The sequence below is a fragment of the Pan troglodytes genome, chromosome 6 (genome assembly GCF_028858775.2).
Source record: "Pan troglodytes isolate AG18354 chromosome 6, NHGRI_mPanTro3-v2.0_pri, whole genome shotgun sequence".
Classification (NCBI taxonomy): Eukaryota; Metazoa; Chordata; class Mammalia; order Primates; family Hominidae; genus Pan; species Pan troglodytes.
The window spans coordinates 91,024,131-91,042,432 of record NC_072404.2 but is presented as its reverse complement, the minus strand read 5'-3'; the positions used below and the strand labels follow the sequence as shown (position 1 = coordinate 91,042,432).

Here is an 18,302-nt window from a genome sequence, read left to right as displayed (position 1 = left end):
CAGTGGCTCCACTTTAGCCCAAGGCACAATTTTCTTCCACTTTCATTACTATAGTAATCTCAAAACCGTGTTCATTACTATAGTAATCTCAAAAATGTGTTTCTCCACGTTTACTCTCCACCTTCTATCCTTTTTTTATTTTTTATTTTTATTTATTTATTTTTTTCTTAGACAGGGTCTCTTCTGTGGCCCAGGCTGGAGTGCAGTGGTGCCATCATGGCTCAATACCATATTGAACTCCTGGGTTCAAGCAATCCTCTCACCTCAGCTTCCCAAGCAGATGGGACTCTAGGCATGCACCACCACATCCAGCTAGAATACACATTTTAAAATGTAACTCTGTATTATTCTCCTGTTTGAATTTTCTCAATGATTTCCTATCAGCTGACCAACAGATGAACTATCCCTGATGGTTCAACTCCTCACTCACCTCTTTTCCTTTTGTCCACTATATTCTAGCTACACTGGTATCTTTCAGTTCTGGGAGTAGGCCAGGAAGCTCTTTCCTGCCTCAAAACCTTTTCATATGCTGTTCTTTCTGCCTGGAATTATCCCCCCACCCACCAGCTTTTGCCTGACTAATGCCTACTTCATCATTCAGCTTAAATATCACCAATCATCCCCCCACCCACCTTCCTGATCCAGTTACACATTGCACAGGATGACACACTTCTATTTCGGGACACTTACCTCAATTAATTAAATTGTCGTTTGCATACACAGATATGAATATTGTCTCTACTACTAGATTCTAAGCTCCAGGAGAACATGGGCTAGGCTAGGTACTACATGATAAATATTTTAAAAATGAATGTGTCAGAAATTATGTTCACAGTTTTTGTCTTGTTTTCTTTCAATTCAAAAATACGATAGCATTATAATCTCTTTTGTTTACTCTTTCAGTAATAGCATCTCCAAATTCCTTTGGCAGTAGTGTTGGGGAGGTGGTTTCCACTGGCTTCTGTCATACACTTCTGTTTTAAATCAGCACATGTTTATTGAGCATTTACTATGATAGTACTGAGTGCTGGGGATACCATGGTGAATAAATAAACCTTGACCCTACCCTTCTTATAAATACAAGCAAGTTTGGGAAACAGGCATAAACCAAGAATCTGAAAGTGTTAACTGAGAAGTGCAAATAGCTTCTGGAGTATATAGCAAGATTTTACTGTGCTTTTCAGTTCATCCTTCCTTAATCTTTCAATATTGTGGTAATCTCAAATCCTGCCTATTGGAATATTATTTTTTTCTATTTTATGAACACTTCCATTATGACATAATTAATCATATTTAGTGTTTCTCTCTTTTATCTTTCCTCTTTCTTTGTTGAATTTTTCCAGATTCCTAATCTTTTAAGTCTTGCCCCTTCTTTCTTACTTTCCCAAGTATCTTATCACACTTAATAGATTCAAGAGGTCTGTGTATTTATTATCAAGGGAATAACATAGTTTCTCAAATGGTGAAAACACTAGCAAATTTTACACATGAAATTACAAAGATTTCTCTAGTTAGCATGAAATTGACAAATGTTTCATCGTAAGCTTTTAATTACATCTGAAGATGATCAAATAACAATAGATAATGCTTATTCAGTGCTCACTGTTTTCCAGGCTCTGTTTTATCTCATTTAATCACCATTACAACTTTACATAGGCAGGTTCTAAAACTACATCCGTTTTAGAGAAAAGGAAGTGTTCAAATAATTCATAATTAGAATATATTTAGGGGTGGATTTTCAATATTAATTCCACCTGGCCCTTTGTTTTATACTGTGTCGTGGACATTTGATTTAATTATTTTCCAGGAAAGTAGGAGGGAGGGAAAATACTTATTTAAACAAGAAAATATTGCTATCATCTGGGTAGGATATGAGCAAGAAGTTATTCAGAGGTCAAACTGCTTTTCAGACAGGCCTTGCCCAAAGCTCTTTGAGATGTCAACTAAAGGAACATGGCCTCCTCATCTCTAAATACACCTGGCTAACAGGCGAGTTGCTTCTTACCATGAAGTTGAAAGTTAGCAGGGAAAGGCCAGTTTAGCAGAGGAGATTTATTTATCTTTAATGGGGGAAGGGAGTGTAGCTATTGAAAAAGAAAAGCAACAGGCTTGTGAGACAGAAATAGAACTGCAGAGAAATGTGTATTGCTAAAAATTCTAAGGGACTTTGTTGGGAAAAAGTTCAAAATTTATTCTGAAACAAAGAAAAGCAGTAATGGTCCCTGCCCTTTATTGCTGATACCAGAAGGTGTTTTATGAAAGAGAGAAACACCTTCAAAGAAAATTACCATCTTTTTCATAGGGTCGTTTTGCATTACATTACAAGTCTATATTACAGAGACTTTGACAACTGCCAAGGCCTGTTAAAAATCAGCTCTTCATTTTACACACACACACACACACACACACACGCAAACAGAAAAGTATAATGACTTGCCCAGGGTCACATAGCTGGAGGCAGAGCCAGTCCTGGGAACAAGACCTACTCTATTTTACATTCAAAACCTTAGTTTTATTATTTACTTATTTTTAATCATATTCATGTATATTAAAATTTAATCAAAATCCTAAAGGATCTGCAATACTTTTAAAAGAGTTTAAAAGCATGAATAGTTAAAAAATTTAAAACACTGTCAGAGAAAAGGAGAGACTCAACCTACCTTACAGCTGAATTAGATAATAGAAAAGGCCTGGCAGAGAAAGACAATCCCAGGTGCAGCCCTAGTAAACTCCTACATAAGGAGCAAGCCAAGGTGGATCTTCGTTTGGCCTCCTTCCCCAATTCAGTTTGTAATTTGACTCCGTGCCTGGCCGGGAAGAAGTTATTCTAAGGAGAACCTGGGGCTGCATTTGTTGGCAGAAATGGAGTTGAAATGCAAATCAAACAAGAGCACAAGCAAGCAAGCAGTAGCATAAAATGGAACGAGTGCAGGTCCGTTCTTTTCAGCCTCTGGGGAAATGACCCTGCCAATTCAGAAACCCGCAAGAGTTCCTGCCCTAGAGAGGTGATTTTATTTTTATTTTTTAAGCAGCTTTAGACGACTGTCTTTGATTGCAGATTTAAAATTGCTTTCACTTACTTTTATAGAACTAGGGATGTTCTGTGGCTGTGCAACCTGTGAGATGAGTTCTTAAATAGACTAGTTTGAGACTCTAACTTGATGTTTCCCAAATACAAATTGTACATTTTGATTACAGGCTTAGTAAATAGTTCTTATCGTTCTCAATATCATGCTTGTGATTTGTATATTTCTCAGCCACCTTAATTCATTAATTTGAATCTTCAAACTCTGTGTACCTTGTAATATTATGAGTATTCTCAAGATGTTCACATATCTAAAAATATAACAAAAGCCCTCTTTAGTCTACTGATCCCTGTGGAAACTCTGCAGTCTCCTTTACGAAACAGTACTGTTTGGGGGAAGAGAGAGGGCTGGCAAATGAGATATCCTGATCACTTCTGCATGTCGTCAATGATGTACAATTGTATTATCTCGACTTTCATGTTTTGAGTAACATCATAGCAATATGGCCCAAATTTTAGCTAAATTTTTTGGAACCCTCTTATAGCATCATGCCTGGAGTTTAGTGTATCTGATGCTCTTCTGAGGTATACTCAAAAAGACAAATTTTTGTGAATCTACCTACCTGGATGTCCAATAGGTACTTCAAATTACATCTTACAAACACCTATCATGTCATTTCCCCCTAAAACGGGGTTTTCTCTAAAATTTTCAAGTTTCTATTCCAGTTCTGGCAGTACCATCTGCAAAACCACCAAAGCCAGAGCCCTGGCTCATCCCATTGTTCTGCCACTGCCCCACAGCTCAGCTCTCTAAGTGCTTCTGATCTTGCCCTCATTAAGTGCTTCTAATTATACCCTCAAAGTTACCATTCCTCTTCCTGTTTGCCTCATTCGCTCTGGTAGAAACTGTCATTATTTCCCTCCACTGCCTCAGTGTTCTAAAAAGCTGACTCCAAACTAGTTTTTCCTCAAGCCCTTCTCACCTGTTCTGTCGGAGTGATCTCTTTCAAAGGCACATGTGGAAAAGGCAGCCAACACTATAGTCCTTCTGTGGCTTTCCATCTGCCATGATGCAGACCGCAGGTTTTTAGTGACCTCAGAACTCACTCTCACCTCTTCCCTAATTGTTAGTTCTGCTTTAAGCAAAGAGATTGCATGGTCCTTCTTTGAAGAATACTCATATGTTTTGTTTTGCTGTTTGTTTTTATTTGTCCCTTTGTTTTATTGGCCTCAGTGGTGTTTGTCATGGTGTTGTGTTTTGGTGTTTTGTCAATGTTTTGTCATGGTGTTCTTTCTTATATAGTTCTACCTATTGTCTCTATTCTTTGCTAAATCCTACTTAGGTTTTGAGTTTGACTTCAGTTTTATCTTCCTCTTGGCCTTTATCCCAACCAAGTGGCTGGCTGGGTCCTGCCTTTCTAGTTTAGTTCCTACCAGCCCTATTGTCTGGGCATGAAACACTGCTCTAGATCTGTTCCATCTGTTTTTAAGTGGATAACCTTAGAGAACCTATTTTCCCTGAAGCAATAGGATTTCAGCTCTGTAACTGAGCTTAGCCCACTTACAGCTTGACATTGTTGCACATAAAACCCCTTAGACATTGTTCTCAAGCTGTTCTCTCTTGCTGGGAGCTTCAGCTTCTACATCAAGTGTTGCTAGTGTGCACACACTGAACCATGAATTGATATTTTTGCTTTCTCTCCCATGAAATAAAATTTAGAATAAGGTACACAGAAGTAGCTCTTAAAATAGTTACGACCTTGGGTTTGTTTGATCTTAATTTTAGATTTTTAGTTAATCAGCAGTAGTTTGAATCACTGTAATTTCCCTCCACTTAAATATTTAACATCATTTGTGTGATATTAAGGGATTCTATCTATGCCTTTATGAGTTGTTGTTTGCAATATAAAGTATGCTATTAATATGAAAGAAAGTCTCATGAATGTGGTTTTATCAGTTAGAATTAGGTTTTGCTAAATTGACAAAAATACAAGATAATAATTTTATTTTTCCTTCATATAAAAGCAAACTAGAGGTAGAAGTCCCGAGTTGACACGGTAGTTTCAGGAATCACTGGGGACTCAGATTCTGTCTGTTACTGAATTATTCCCAATACTCAGCTGAATTATTCCCAATACTCAGCTCCATTTCATGTACAAAATGGGTGCTTAAGGACCCATTATCAAGTCTGTGTTCCAAGCAACCAGAGAGAGAAAAGAAGGAAGTGCAGCCTTTCCTTAAGAACATATCCCAAGAGCCCAGGCATGGCTCTCCTGCTTATGTTCCCTTGGCCATGAACTTAGTTACATGGCCAAACCTAGCTGAAAGGGTGACTTAGGCTTCACGTGCCCAGCTAAATATTTGGAATTCTATTACTAACATTAGTAGAGAATGGATTTGGGGGAGTACCAGTTAACTCTGTGCTAAAGGATATTTACTTTTATAAAGAAAAACTTTAAACTTTCTTTTCCATTCTTTCCAAAGATTCAGAATTCTTCATAATTTTAAGGAGGAAAATGTGACATATAGTTTTCTTTTCCTTGTGTAGCAGAACATAAATGGTGAGGGTGGAAAGGTAAAGTAGTAGTATTATACTTCCTTAGATGGAGTATTGATACAATTATTTAACCCACTTAATGACAATAGAACTTTATTTGAATTACAGGATCAGGCTACATAAAGGGACAATTAGAGATATCATTTCTAGTGATTCAGAGTGAGTATAAGAATATTTACTGAAAAAAATTTTTATCTCCAAATTTCTCCTCTTACCTTCATTTTCTACTGTTTTCAGCAGATAGCAGTCCTAAAATTTCATTTTTAATATATTTTACTTTTTTATTTTGTATACTTTTGTTGGAACAAACTTTATATACTTTGTGGAGAGAGAATGTATTGTGTAATCAGTGAGCTTTAAAAGACAAGAAAAAAACTAAACCATATCTTGTTAAAATTATGAAGACAAAACTGTACTTAACATCTGGTCATGACTATTTCAAGCAACACTCATGTGATTTGATGATATGCTAGATAATTATGAGAGTTGGGTTTTATATGGGAAAAAAAGTAGAGTGATTTTTTAATACATTTTCTAGCAACCATTTCAACTTAAATTAAACATACTTATGTTCCTATAATAAAGTAAGCTATACATTTTTTAAATCTCACTAAAGCCTAATAATCTACAGAAATTTATATGAATTTCATATATTCATGAGGAAAGAGAATTTTAGTTTATAATGGTTAAATTTTTAAGTTAAAGTGTATAACGTAATGCTTTTTCATCATTAGATAGACTTTCTATTTGGAAAATATTTATGATTAGGTAATCTACTTTTAAGTATTGATGTGTTATATGTTCAAAATTTAAAATATATTAAAATTAATGATAATATAAATAAGCCAAGGTAAAGAAATGAACCAATACTTATTGAATACGTTCTATGTGCAGACACTATATAAAAAAAAAGTGAATATAGTTTTTTTTTTTTTTTTTTTGAGATGGAGTCTCACATTGTCATCCAGGCTGGAGTGCAGTGGCACAATCTAGGCTCACTGCAACCTCCGCCTCCCAAGTTCGAGGAATTCTCCTGCCTCAGCCTCCCGAGTAGCGGGATTACAGGTGCCCGCCACTATGCCTTGCTGATTTTTGTATGCTTAGTAGAGACGAGGTTTCACCATGTTAGCCAGGCTGCTCTTGAACTCCTGACCTTAGGTGATCTGCCTGCTTCGGCCTCCCAAAGTGCTGGGATTACTGGTGTGAGCCACCGTGCCTGGCCATGAATATAGATTTTTAATCTCACAATAATCTGTTGATATGGTTTGGCTCTGTGTCCCCACCTAAATCTCATCTTGAATTGTAATAATCCCCACATGTCAAGGGTGGGACCAGGTGGAGATAATTGAATCATGAGGGCAGTTTCCCCCATGCTAGACTCGTGATAGTAACTTCTCAGAAGATCTTACAGTTTTATAGGGGGCTTCCTTCCCCCTTTGCTTGGCTCTCATTCTTCTCTTTCCTGAAATCATGTGAAGAAGGATGTGTTTGCTTTCTCTTCTGCCATGATTGTAAGTTTCCTGAGGCCTCCCAGCCATGCAGAACTGTGAGTCAATTAAACCTCTTTGTTTTATAAATTATCCAGTCTTGGGCAGTTCTTCATAGCAGTGTGAGAACAGACTAATATATTTCTCTATCTTCATTTTACCAACAAGCTAATTAAAAGTTAGGAACTAGGCATGGTGATCATTATTAAGTGATGTGCATCCAATTTATACTCTTCACCACAGATTTTTCCATCTTGCTCCACCATGATATGTTTTATTTTCATTGTTTCATAATCTTAGGATGAAATATCTAACATATCTATTTTGAAAGATATGCTAATGTTATTGTATCTGTGTTCTGTCTCCTTTATTTTTAAGTATATATTTCAAGGAGTTAAATTATTTCGCTTGTTGCTATTTATGAAAATTCCTTGTAGCAATAGAACAAACCGTTTATTCAAGAATGTGAAATTCGGCCCTGCTCTAAACTACATTTGTTAATTTAACTTGACATATTTATTAAACAGATGTTATGTGTCAGGTACTTGCCTAAGCATTGAGAACACAGTAGTGGGTGACTTAGGCAATAAATAAACAACTTGAAAATAATAAAAACAACAGTTTTAAAAAATAAAAAAAAGTAGGGAGATAAAGCAATCCAAGGAAGAGTCTGAGGTATAAGATCTATGATCAAGGAAGACCTTTCTCTTCATGAGATCATATTTGAGCAGAGACAGAAAACACAAGAAGGAAAAAAACAAAACACCATACTCCATGGGGAGGAAGGGCAAGCATAAGGGACATGAAGTGGTGCATGCTTGGAGAACTCTAGGGCAACAAGGAGGTCTGCATGTTTGGATGAATTTGGAGAGTGGTGGAAGACGAGGCTTAGAAGTAGGTTTGGAGATAGACAGGGTCCAGATCATAAATGGAGAGCTTTGTAGGCTATGGTTAGGAGTTTAGTAGGAAGCTCTGCTTGCTCAGATTGAGGGAACAGCCTCACTCTGGACCACTGCCAGTCAGCATTGCAGAAGGGACTTACAGCTGCTCCCCAGAGGCAACACACGTCACTTCTGTGTAGAGTTCATTGATGAGAGTGAGTCGCAGGGCCAGTCCTGAGTCAGTGAGCCAGAATGTAATTATCCCTGAGAGAAGAGCAAGGAACATGTGTGAATCATAACACAACCTATCACAAGTAACTGTCTGTTAATTGGAGGGTCCTCTGGGCCCCCAAATGAATTTCATATACTCCATATGACAGCATTTAAATCATACAATTTAAAATACTTTTTCCCAACTTTGCAAGAAAAAAAAATTCAGCTATGTCATTGAAACAGATCAGCCAGACAGATAGGTCTGGCTTTATTTATTGAAAGCTCCAGAAAAAGAATGACTGGGTTAAAGCAAGGGAGATAATTATTTCTGAAGCTCTTTAACATATAACCAGATTGCCTTCAAAATGGGGGTGCATGAATTTATGCTGTCATCAGCAATATGTGAGAATTTTCCTGAATTTAAGCTCTTAACATATGAGAATTTTAAGTGTCATTGAAGCATCATTAGCAGTTTGTTTTCTGACTTCTTATATTTTGGTTTTTTGATATAGGATAATAGGGGTACTTTCTCCTGCTCTGGCTTGTAAGAAGAGCTACAATTTTCATGTGTTTAGCTCTGAAGATGGCTTTTTTTTTTCATGTCCTCTCCACCTGCAATGGAAAATGGTGTGAAAGAAATAAGCCTTTGTCTTGAAAAACACTAGGATATTCGTGTTGTTTATCACCGTGGCATAACCTAGACTACCTTGACTGAAATAATTACACTTCAGAAGATTGAAATGAAGGCACACTAAGACTGCTACATGACGGTCAGTCAGTAACAGCACACAATACGCATTCAGATTCTATGGAATGTGAAAACAAATAGTGGTTTCATGTATGAGGTCAAAATTAAAATTCAGACAGGAGGAAACTCCAAATGAAGAGGTGTTGATTTAGAGTTAACCTGTCACTCACAGATGACTGTGGTTTGGTTTATGATGAGTGGCATCAGAGACTTATTTATTTTTGATTATTTATTATTGATTCTTGAGAGCAAGGCTGAGGAGGCTAACTCATCTAGCCTAAGGATAGAATTATACATACGGAGAAAAAAGTGTGCTAATATGTTTATCATTGCATTTCTATAATACTCAAACCCTGAAACAACCTAAATATCTGACTTTAGGATGGCTTAATATATAGTATAAACTCAGATATATTTTGCTTCTATTAAAATATGTCACATTGTTAAGGGTTACTTGTGAAAATGCTTGTGATGATGTATATGTGTGATGTGTGTATATGTCTGTGTGTAAATATAAAACATAGTAAAAATTGAAAATTAGTATTTCTGGATAGCAAGGAACAAAAAAGGTGGCATCTGTAGCCATAAGGTGGAGAAAAGAGTGATTTTAAATTATTCTTGCCACATTTAACAAAATTTCATCACCCTATGGTATATGCACACACACTTAATACAGAACAAAATAGGGCCTGCAGGATTTGGCAGGTAGGGTTTTGTGGTTGATCTTGGAAAAACAAGATTTAATTGAGGGAGAAAAGAAACTAAACATGATGTATTGGATTAGCAGGTAATTTTAGTTTGTGTTTTTCCAAACGTTCTCTCTCAGCCTTGAAATTAAGCAGATAACATATACAAATACAAAATGCTCATAAAGTGTTTAAAAGAGAAAATCTGAGTTTTCATGGACATGAAAAATAGCATTTTTTCCCCCTTAACATTGCCAAAATTTCTTGTGCAATTTAGAACGAGTCTCTTTGTGACTCCATATTAATCAATTTCATAATCTTATACCTTCAATTTGTCATTTAAAAATGATTCAGACTTTTGTTTCTAACTGTGGTTGGAGTCTCTTAAAAACATATCCTGTGTGGCTGTAGGTGCCATATGCTAAGGTTTAGCTTTACACTATTTATCACCACGGTCCCTCATCCTTTTTGCTTCTAATTCTATGTGTAATAAAAGGGGAAATTTATCTTTATTTACTTAATTTCAAGCCTCAGAGATTGCCTCTGCCATCCACACACAGCAGCAGCGTTGGTAGTCAGTAACCATGAGTGAGTGGAGGCATATGTCTGCACATCTCTTCAATTACCCTCCCCTGGACTTTCTCACTGTCAGCTTTATCTTCATTAAGGCAAAGCTACCACTTTCCCTTTGCATTTTTGTGTGCTAGGTCCTTGGTAAAAGGAGCTGGTGTTTTGTTCTTTAGTGCTATCTTTTGTGTATTAGCTTAGCAAAAAATAAAGAGCTTGATGAGAGGTGTATATGCGTGTGTGTGTTACCATTTTGTATTTACAGTATAAATGTAATACATGCCTATGAATATAAAAAAATGTAAGAAATGCAGAACAGTACAGGGTAAAATTGAAAACAGCACATCATCACAGAGATGATATTAACAGTTTGGCATATATCATTTAAATGCTATTCTATGTATATAATTTATGCTTTCTTTTCAAAAATGTAATCAGCCTACAGATATTGTTCTGTAATTTTTTAGTACTCTCAACACTCTACCATATATGTTTTTCCATGATCACATTCACAGACCATTTCCATCCTCTATAACTGAAATTATTCTATACTTTAGGTGTATATATTTATATAGATCAGCATTCCACTGGAAAGCTATTGCTTTTTATGTGAATGGATATCACATAACTATATTATTGTCATTTTTTTCTTTCAATCACACTGCTTAATCCCCTAGATTTCCTTATGGCATTTTCAAACTGAGTAATTTTTCTTTGCCTTTTCTTATAAAAATAAGTATCAAAATCCAATTATTTCAGTCAAAAATTTAAAAAGAAAGGGAAATGAAACATCATGCTTAATATGTGCCAGGATTTATACTAGGACTTTTAAATGTATGTTTTTTATCTTTATAAAAATTGTGTGAATAAAACCCATTGGTAATACAATATTTATTGAACACCTCCTTTGTGCCCAATGTTGTGTGAACTAGCTGTCATGCAAGTTAGATATATTGTGATCATTTCATAAAGGGAAGAGAAATCTGACTTCAAGAGGCTAAAAACTAAAGGTGATAAATGGATGTGATAGTATTTGAACATGTCTGTATAAAAACATAGCCTTTATTTTTCTATTAAACCATTTAATGTTACTCATTTAAGTGTTTATAATAGATAATATTTGTTTTATATTGTTTCACAATTCATCTTCCTAAAAATTTAATAATTTAGTTAAAAACCTCCAATGGCTTGCAGTTCTCTAGAGGATCTCATCTGAAATACTCAACAGTGTTTCAAAGCCATTTAAACTCCTTTGTCTCCAACCCCTCTATCTATAATCATGCAGAACTAATTTTCATTCACCGAACATTACATGTCACAACTTTGCATATCGCTTTCTCAAATGCTACTATATCTTCCTTCTATACATGGTAAACTTATATTCGTATTTTCCATACAACTAAATTGTCGACACCTCTGGGAAGCCCTCCTAAACTTCCTCAGAGAGAACAGTCACTTCCTTCTACGAGCTGCTATATCAATTTAGACATGCCTTTACCGTATTATATATCATATCATAATATAGTGCAATTATGGTTTTAGCACAGACTTTTAGAAAGTAAAATTTGTATTTGTAACTTCTATTCTACCCAGTCTAGTTCCTTGGGTAGCAAATAGTCAGTGCTCAAGAAATTAGAGCTAAATAAATACCACAGAATACTTAACTTGAGGTTAGATTCCTACCCTGACCACTGAATAAGAAATTACCAAATCTACCACGAGAATATAGATCAGCTTTAATAATCTAAATCTGCATCTTTGAGGGATGAGTATTTTTGTATGGATGGATGATACTAATTATGTCCCAAACCTTCTCTATTACTGTAGCCAGTTTTACTCTAGGATTGTCATGAAAAGGTGAGAATACAGGACAGATTTTTTTCCACTCTAGGACCATTTAAATAATCCAACAGTTATTGCCAGAGTTTACTATGAACTTAGGTCCAGTGCATATTGTTTCACTGGGCACAAGAAAAAGACCTAGGGAAATGTCCCCTGGCCTCTTTTTAAGGCATCAGAGTCTTGTGTAACTTCATGACATCTATGTCTTCTCTGTTTATAATTTTCTAGCTCTGGTAAATCCAATACTGAAAAGTCATTCAAATGTCTCTTTTATTGGATTTTGCTGATGTTTGAGCTACTTTTGATTTATTTTTTATAAGCACCTTCTTCTTATGTTAGAAATAATCTTTCAAGTGAAAGAAGTAAGTTCATTTCAACAGTATCCTATATTTGGAAGTTGTTCTCATCTTATGAGCAACTTTACTGGTTATATGCATATTTATGCTGTTATAAAAATCTTTTCAAATAAGGTATGAATTTCTATAAACTGAAACTCAATTACTTTATTAAAATAAGATTACATTTAAGTGAGAGAACTCTGGAAACGTGATTGTTAGTTGCATTATTATGGTGTTTAAACTTCCTATCTTCAGTTATTCCATAATATACTATAAAACAGCTGTTGAATTTAAGCACAGCATTGGCTTTATTTCAGCAATAAATGAAATGATTTGGATGCATACATGATGATAACACAGGGAAGCCAGTTTGGAAAAGCAATCTTTTAAATGCAATCTGGCATGAACTGGAGTTATCTGAAGGAAGATCCCCGATTCACCTATCTTTCATCTAAGACTGCCACTGGAGAGAACAATTTTTGCCCTTTTTTCATGCTACACCTGCTCCTGTTAAACTCATTTCTAGCTTTTCCTCAAGGAGGAACTAGTTGCTAATCCACTTGATCAGAGTTTGAATGTACTATAAACCACAATAACTAGCCAATGGAGTCACTATGGCTTAAAAAGTAGTTGCTATTATTGGGTTCTTCCTCTCCTACTTCCTCTTTGTAGCTGAGAGGTTAAGACCCTGCAGAGCGTTCTAGCTCTCTCTACCTTACTCAGGTGAGAGGATCTTCCCCATGCCTGTTTAAACATATGGGATTTTTTTCTGTTGCTGTTTCCTCTGTATAGAATACTTCTACCTGGGTTATCTTGTGTCTTACTTCCTTCAGATCTTTGTCAAAATTGCAAAGCTCTCAATGAGACCTTTCCTTGTCCATCCCATTATAAACTGCATTCAGAGCCTTTTGGCTTTCCCTGTCATTTGTCACTGCTTTATGTATTTGCACAAGCCACTTATGGCCATCTAACATATGGAATATCTAATTAACTTGTGAATTATCTCTTTCATCAATAGGATATAAATTCCATGAAGGTCGACAGGTGTTTCTTTGATCTTGTAACCAGAGTACTTGTCAGAGTCAGTCTTTAATATATATTTACCAAATAATTGGGAAAAAAAAACAAAGCAATATGGATCAATGAGCAGAAGGTAGAATGTCCACACTGTACATTCCAACTCAATTTCACCAGAGTTCTTTAGGATATGGAATAATACAACTTCAGTTCTTAATCAATTGGCACTTTACCTAAGTTTGCTACCATTCTTTAATAATAATTCCACAGGGATATTAATGTCATAGTGGGAGACAAAAGGTTAGTTTTGTTTGTTTGTTTTTGAGACTGAGTCTCGCTCTGTCACCCAGGTTGGAGTGCAATGGCGTGATCTCTGCTTACTACAACCTCTGCCTCCTGGGTTCAAGTGATTCTCCTGCCTCAGCCTCCCGAGTAGCTGGGACTACAGGTGCATGCCACCACGCCTGGCTATTTTTTGTATTTTCAGTAGAGACGGGGTTTCACCGTGTTAGTCAGGATGGTCTCGATCTCCTGACCTTGTGATCCACCTGCTTCAGCCTCCCAAAGTGCTGGGATTATAGGTGTGAGCCACCGCACCAGGCCAAGGTTAGTTTTTATTAGCAGGGGAGACTATGGTTCTTTTTTTGTTCCTGGACTTAGTATCACCAAACACCATCAAAATCCCGTTACAATATCTAGTAAGTTATAGCACCCAATAAATGCTAGCTTATTCACAATGATATGGAAACTTTATTTTATCCAGATGAGTCTTTAGAGAAAACCAGTGGGATGAGAAACCTGAGAACCATTCTACTAGACTCTACGCTGCATTTCCCATTCGTAAATTGTAGATAATTCCATAAAAAATGAGACAACTCGCTCTGTTCTCATTGTAAGCATATTGAAGTGCTTACAATTGTGTTCAGCACATATGAAGTGTCTAAATGTAAAGTTAGCATTACCACCATCACCCAATCAATTATCAGGCCTTGGTGAATCTCTCTCTGTGTCTCTCAACTCTATCTTCTCCTTTTTCTTACCATGGATGACAGAGGGCACTGTTTTCCAAGTCGTTTACTTGGCACTAGTAGTACAGAAGATTATTTTAGATGTCATGTAAGAATAAATCATAAAAATAAAGTTACTCTGTTTTAAGATAGTGAAATTAGTTTTGTTCTGAATAAGCTTGAATTTTCAAGCACATTGATATAAAATAAAGCATTAAGTAAAGACATATATAGTTAATACATTGATACGCAAAAAAGTCTTGATGGCATTTTGTAGGAATAGTCACTGATATTTAGAAAGACTTTTATCTTGACCATCTTTTTCTCATTCCCTACTTCTTTTCAATTCTCTACTATCCTCTGAATTACCTTTCCAAACAAAAATCTGACTCTGCGGCCCCCTTGCTTTAGGTGTCTTCAACTCTTAGCCTTCTCTATAGTACAGATCTCAACCTTAGGAATGCACAAATCTCTTTGTGGTCATTGAGACTGCGACAAAGGCAGATTTGGCCTCTGCCTTCGCCACCAATCTCAATGATCACAGCTTTCCCAGCACACTTTGTGCTTCATCAGAATCAAGTTGGTGAAATGTCATTATCATACCCAGTACAAGTTTACAATCTATGACCATTTAGGCAACAGTTTCCTTTGACTAGATGGTCACATATTTGCTTATCCAAATGGAGAATTTAGATTCATGCTTCAAAACCCAATTCATATGTTGTCTTTTAGGAAGCCTTCTGAAAGGTAGAGTTGATGATTTCTCTCTCTGTGATATGATATTTTATGTTAGTAAATATTTTCTTCTATCATCTTATTTTTACATATTTCATATATATGTCTACATAATATCTCCTTCACAGGAATATAAGCAGAGACACTATCCATATCCCTGGCAATCAACATGACAAAAAGCAGGCAATACGTAAATGTTGAGTGCATCAATGAGTAAATACACATGTATGCCTTCCTTTCAAAGTAAATATAGACATATATACTTAAAAACAGATATATACAATATAAATAATAGTGGTTAATAATTGGTGCAGATTGTATTTTCTCATACATTCCACTTTGTTTTCACTGAAGTTGCAATGGAAAATTCAACCACTCTGTTCTAATTATCAAAACCAATGCCTTCATTCTAGACTCAATCATACTTGATCTTTCCATAACCATGGAAATCATTAAATGCTAACACATTTGAATTCCACTCTTTCCCTAACTTCTGTGTTTGTCACTTAGATCATGTTTTCTCAGTCCCCTGCTCTGCTTCTTTATTCCCCATTTTAGTTATCAAACTCCTAATTTTTCTAAATTGAAATCTTAGCATCATTTTTAACAATATCCCCTTACTCCCAGACTGCATCCCACTGTATAACAAGTTTTGTGCATCACCCATCACATTTGTTGTTTTTTAAAATACTCTTTTAGAGCAACTTTAGGTTCTCTAATTTGTTTATAATGTTAAATAATTGTGCATTCCATGGTATTTCAGGCTATGAACTCTCATCTAGATGATTGAAATGCCTCGCTAACTGGTTATGTTTGGATTCACTTAGTTGTTTCATAATCTCACATCCAGCTAATTTATTCTAAAAAGGGTAAATGTATTGGCTTATTGCATCAATTATATATTGTCACAGTCATATACTGTCAATTATATAATGTCACAATAAACAATGTCAGAAATAGCCATTACATCTCAGTGGAATATAAACAGTAAACATTGATTTTGCCCTATAAGCCTATAGGTTAGGTGAGCACAACTACTAAGCTGGACTGGGTTTGAATATTTTTGGTTGGGCTAGCATATTTGAGGTAGGCTGGCAAGTCGGCTGCCATCTGGCCAGGATGACTCAGCTCTCCTTCGCAAGGTCTTCCAACCTCCAGTGAGCCAGTGTAGGTTTGTTCTTACAGCAATGGCAGGGTTTCAAAAGGACAGATTGTCATAGGCCTCTTGAAACTCAGGCTCAGAGCTGGTACATGATCACTTCCTCCTCATTGTATTGGCCAAAGCAAGTTACAAGGTTATCCTGGCTTTGAGAATTGGAGAATAGAATCCATTTTTTTGATGGCAGGAGCTGAAAATTCACACTGCAAAGGGCACAGATAAAGGGAGGGGAAGAACTGGGGCCACTTTCAAACTACTATAATCACATAAATACAATTTGGAAATGAGATAGAGCTAGTTCCAGAGAAGACTGACTATGGGGATAGAGTCTATCAGGAGTCTCCTTTCTCCTTTCCTCTGTTCAGTTCTAATCTGTAATTTTCAGGCCAGCTATTCCCACGAGGCTGGTTCTAAAGTTGCAAGTGGCTCTGCACTTAAAATGAAACTACATTCTTCCTCAGAAGAAACATCTGAAAAAAATATCCCAGCGTAAACCCCACTAGGGATACATACCTATCTCTGATTCTTTCACTGTAGCCGGGGATAAAGAATACTATAATTAGCCCAGATAATTAACCTAGCCAAGGCATAATAGGATGCCTTTTGCTCCCAGAACCAGCCAAAAAAAGAGAGAAAGGAGAAGGTCCTTTCACTAGAAGGGGAAGGAAGAATGATGGGAAGGCAAAATTAACATGACCCGGTCTTATGCAATTCACTTCCTTCACATTCTCATGCTGCACAGCATCACCACAGTCATCCCAAATGACAACTCATCATGCCATTTCCCAGCTTAAATGCTTCAGTGGACCCCCATTGACTGCAGCTAAAATACAACATTTTAGCACACTCTGCAAGACCCTTCTCAATTTTTTACATATGTATCTTTCCAGTCATTTCATCTGACTCTTGCTTTCTTTCGTTAGTCAAAGATATCACATATTTTAGCCATAGTGACCTATTTGCCATGACAGATATGTATCATGCAATTTTGCTAAAGCTTCAGTTAAATTTCCTTCATTATCCTGGCTCAAATCTGTATCTCCTCCATTGTTTCCTACAAGACCATTTCAACAACTGATGATGTATGACCAATTTAAACAATATTTCTGTTCCCAAACTCCTGGTATCCTTTTATGATTCAGTGCCTTTACTTATGCCCCTTATGCAGAATGTCTTCTCCCTTTCTCATTCTCTACTTGAAATCATCTTGATTATTCTTCCTCAAGTCCTAGATCCAGTCTTTTTCCCTCCATGAATTGTGCCTTGTCCATAAATTGCTCACCCATTTTTCACCCATAATACCTATCATACTACATTTGGACTACTTGTATCTTTGTATATCATCCCCCTGTGCATTCTTTTTTATCTTTTACCTTGCTGTGTTTAGCATGCCTAGACTATACTATCTGTCCTATAATTCCTGATAGTTATTTTGTGCAATATTTAAGTGCATGTAAATGTTAATTGCTGAATTAGAAATGATACTATGTAGGTATAAAAAGTATTTGCAAATCTTCTTGAATAGAAAAAGCACTGTGTTTCAACCCTAAGCATTAGAATAATGATAAGTGACGGTTTTAAGACATTGTCTTCCCCACAAACCCTTAAAAATACCTGAGTCTAGTGAACTTCAAGCCAATAACTTTATACTTCAAATTCCATTATTATATTATTTATGAATTATTCTCTCCTCTTCTACAAAACCTGTACCACTATCTTTTGAAATTAAATATCTGATGTTTCCTTTTGGTCTAAATCAAATGTATCTTCTCTTTAAGCAGAGCTAGTTGCATTTTTACTTTGTTCTGTGAAACCATACATACTAATGATAAATGAGCAGAATCTATAGTTACATTTGTTCTTATCGCTTTTGAAGCAGAAAATCTGGCAGTCTCTTATCTAAACTTTAACAAGTGGAGATAAACCTTGATAAGAAAAATGTTTCTAGACTGCTATTGCATTCAGCAAGAGTAAACTATTTAAAAGCAGCTGTTTTATTTTTTTCCAAAAAATAAATCTAAAAGTAAAATTCTCTCTAAA

At 35.9% G+C, this 18,302-nt stretch overlaps 2 long non-coding RNA genes across 2 annotated transcripts in view; one reads left to right on the top strand and one right to left on the bottom strand.

Annotated features, from left to right (window-relative positions):
• The window catches only part of LOC129144589 (uncharacterized), a 58,616-nt gene extending 55,678 nt beyond the window's left edge, over positions 1-2,938 (bottom strand). The window contains exon 1 of the long non-coding RNA XR_008549028.2: positions 2,661-2,938. This is a non-coding gene — a long non-coding RNA (uncharacterized LOC129144589). The remainder of the gene's footprint in view (positions 1-2,660) is intronic.
• LOC134810545 (uncharacterized) overlaps positions 2,903-18,302 on the top strand; it is a 95,098-nt gene continuing 79,698 nt past the window's right edge. The window contains exon 1 of the long non-coding RNA XR_010158885.1: positions 2,903-3,005. This is a non-coding gene — a long non-coding RNA (uncharacterized LOC134810545). The remainder of the gene's footprint in view (positions 3,006-18,302) is intronic.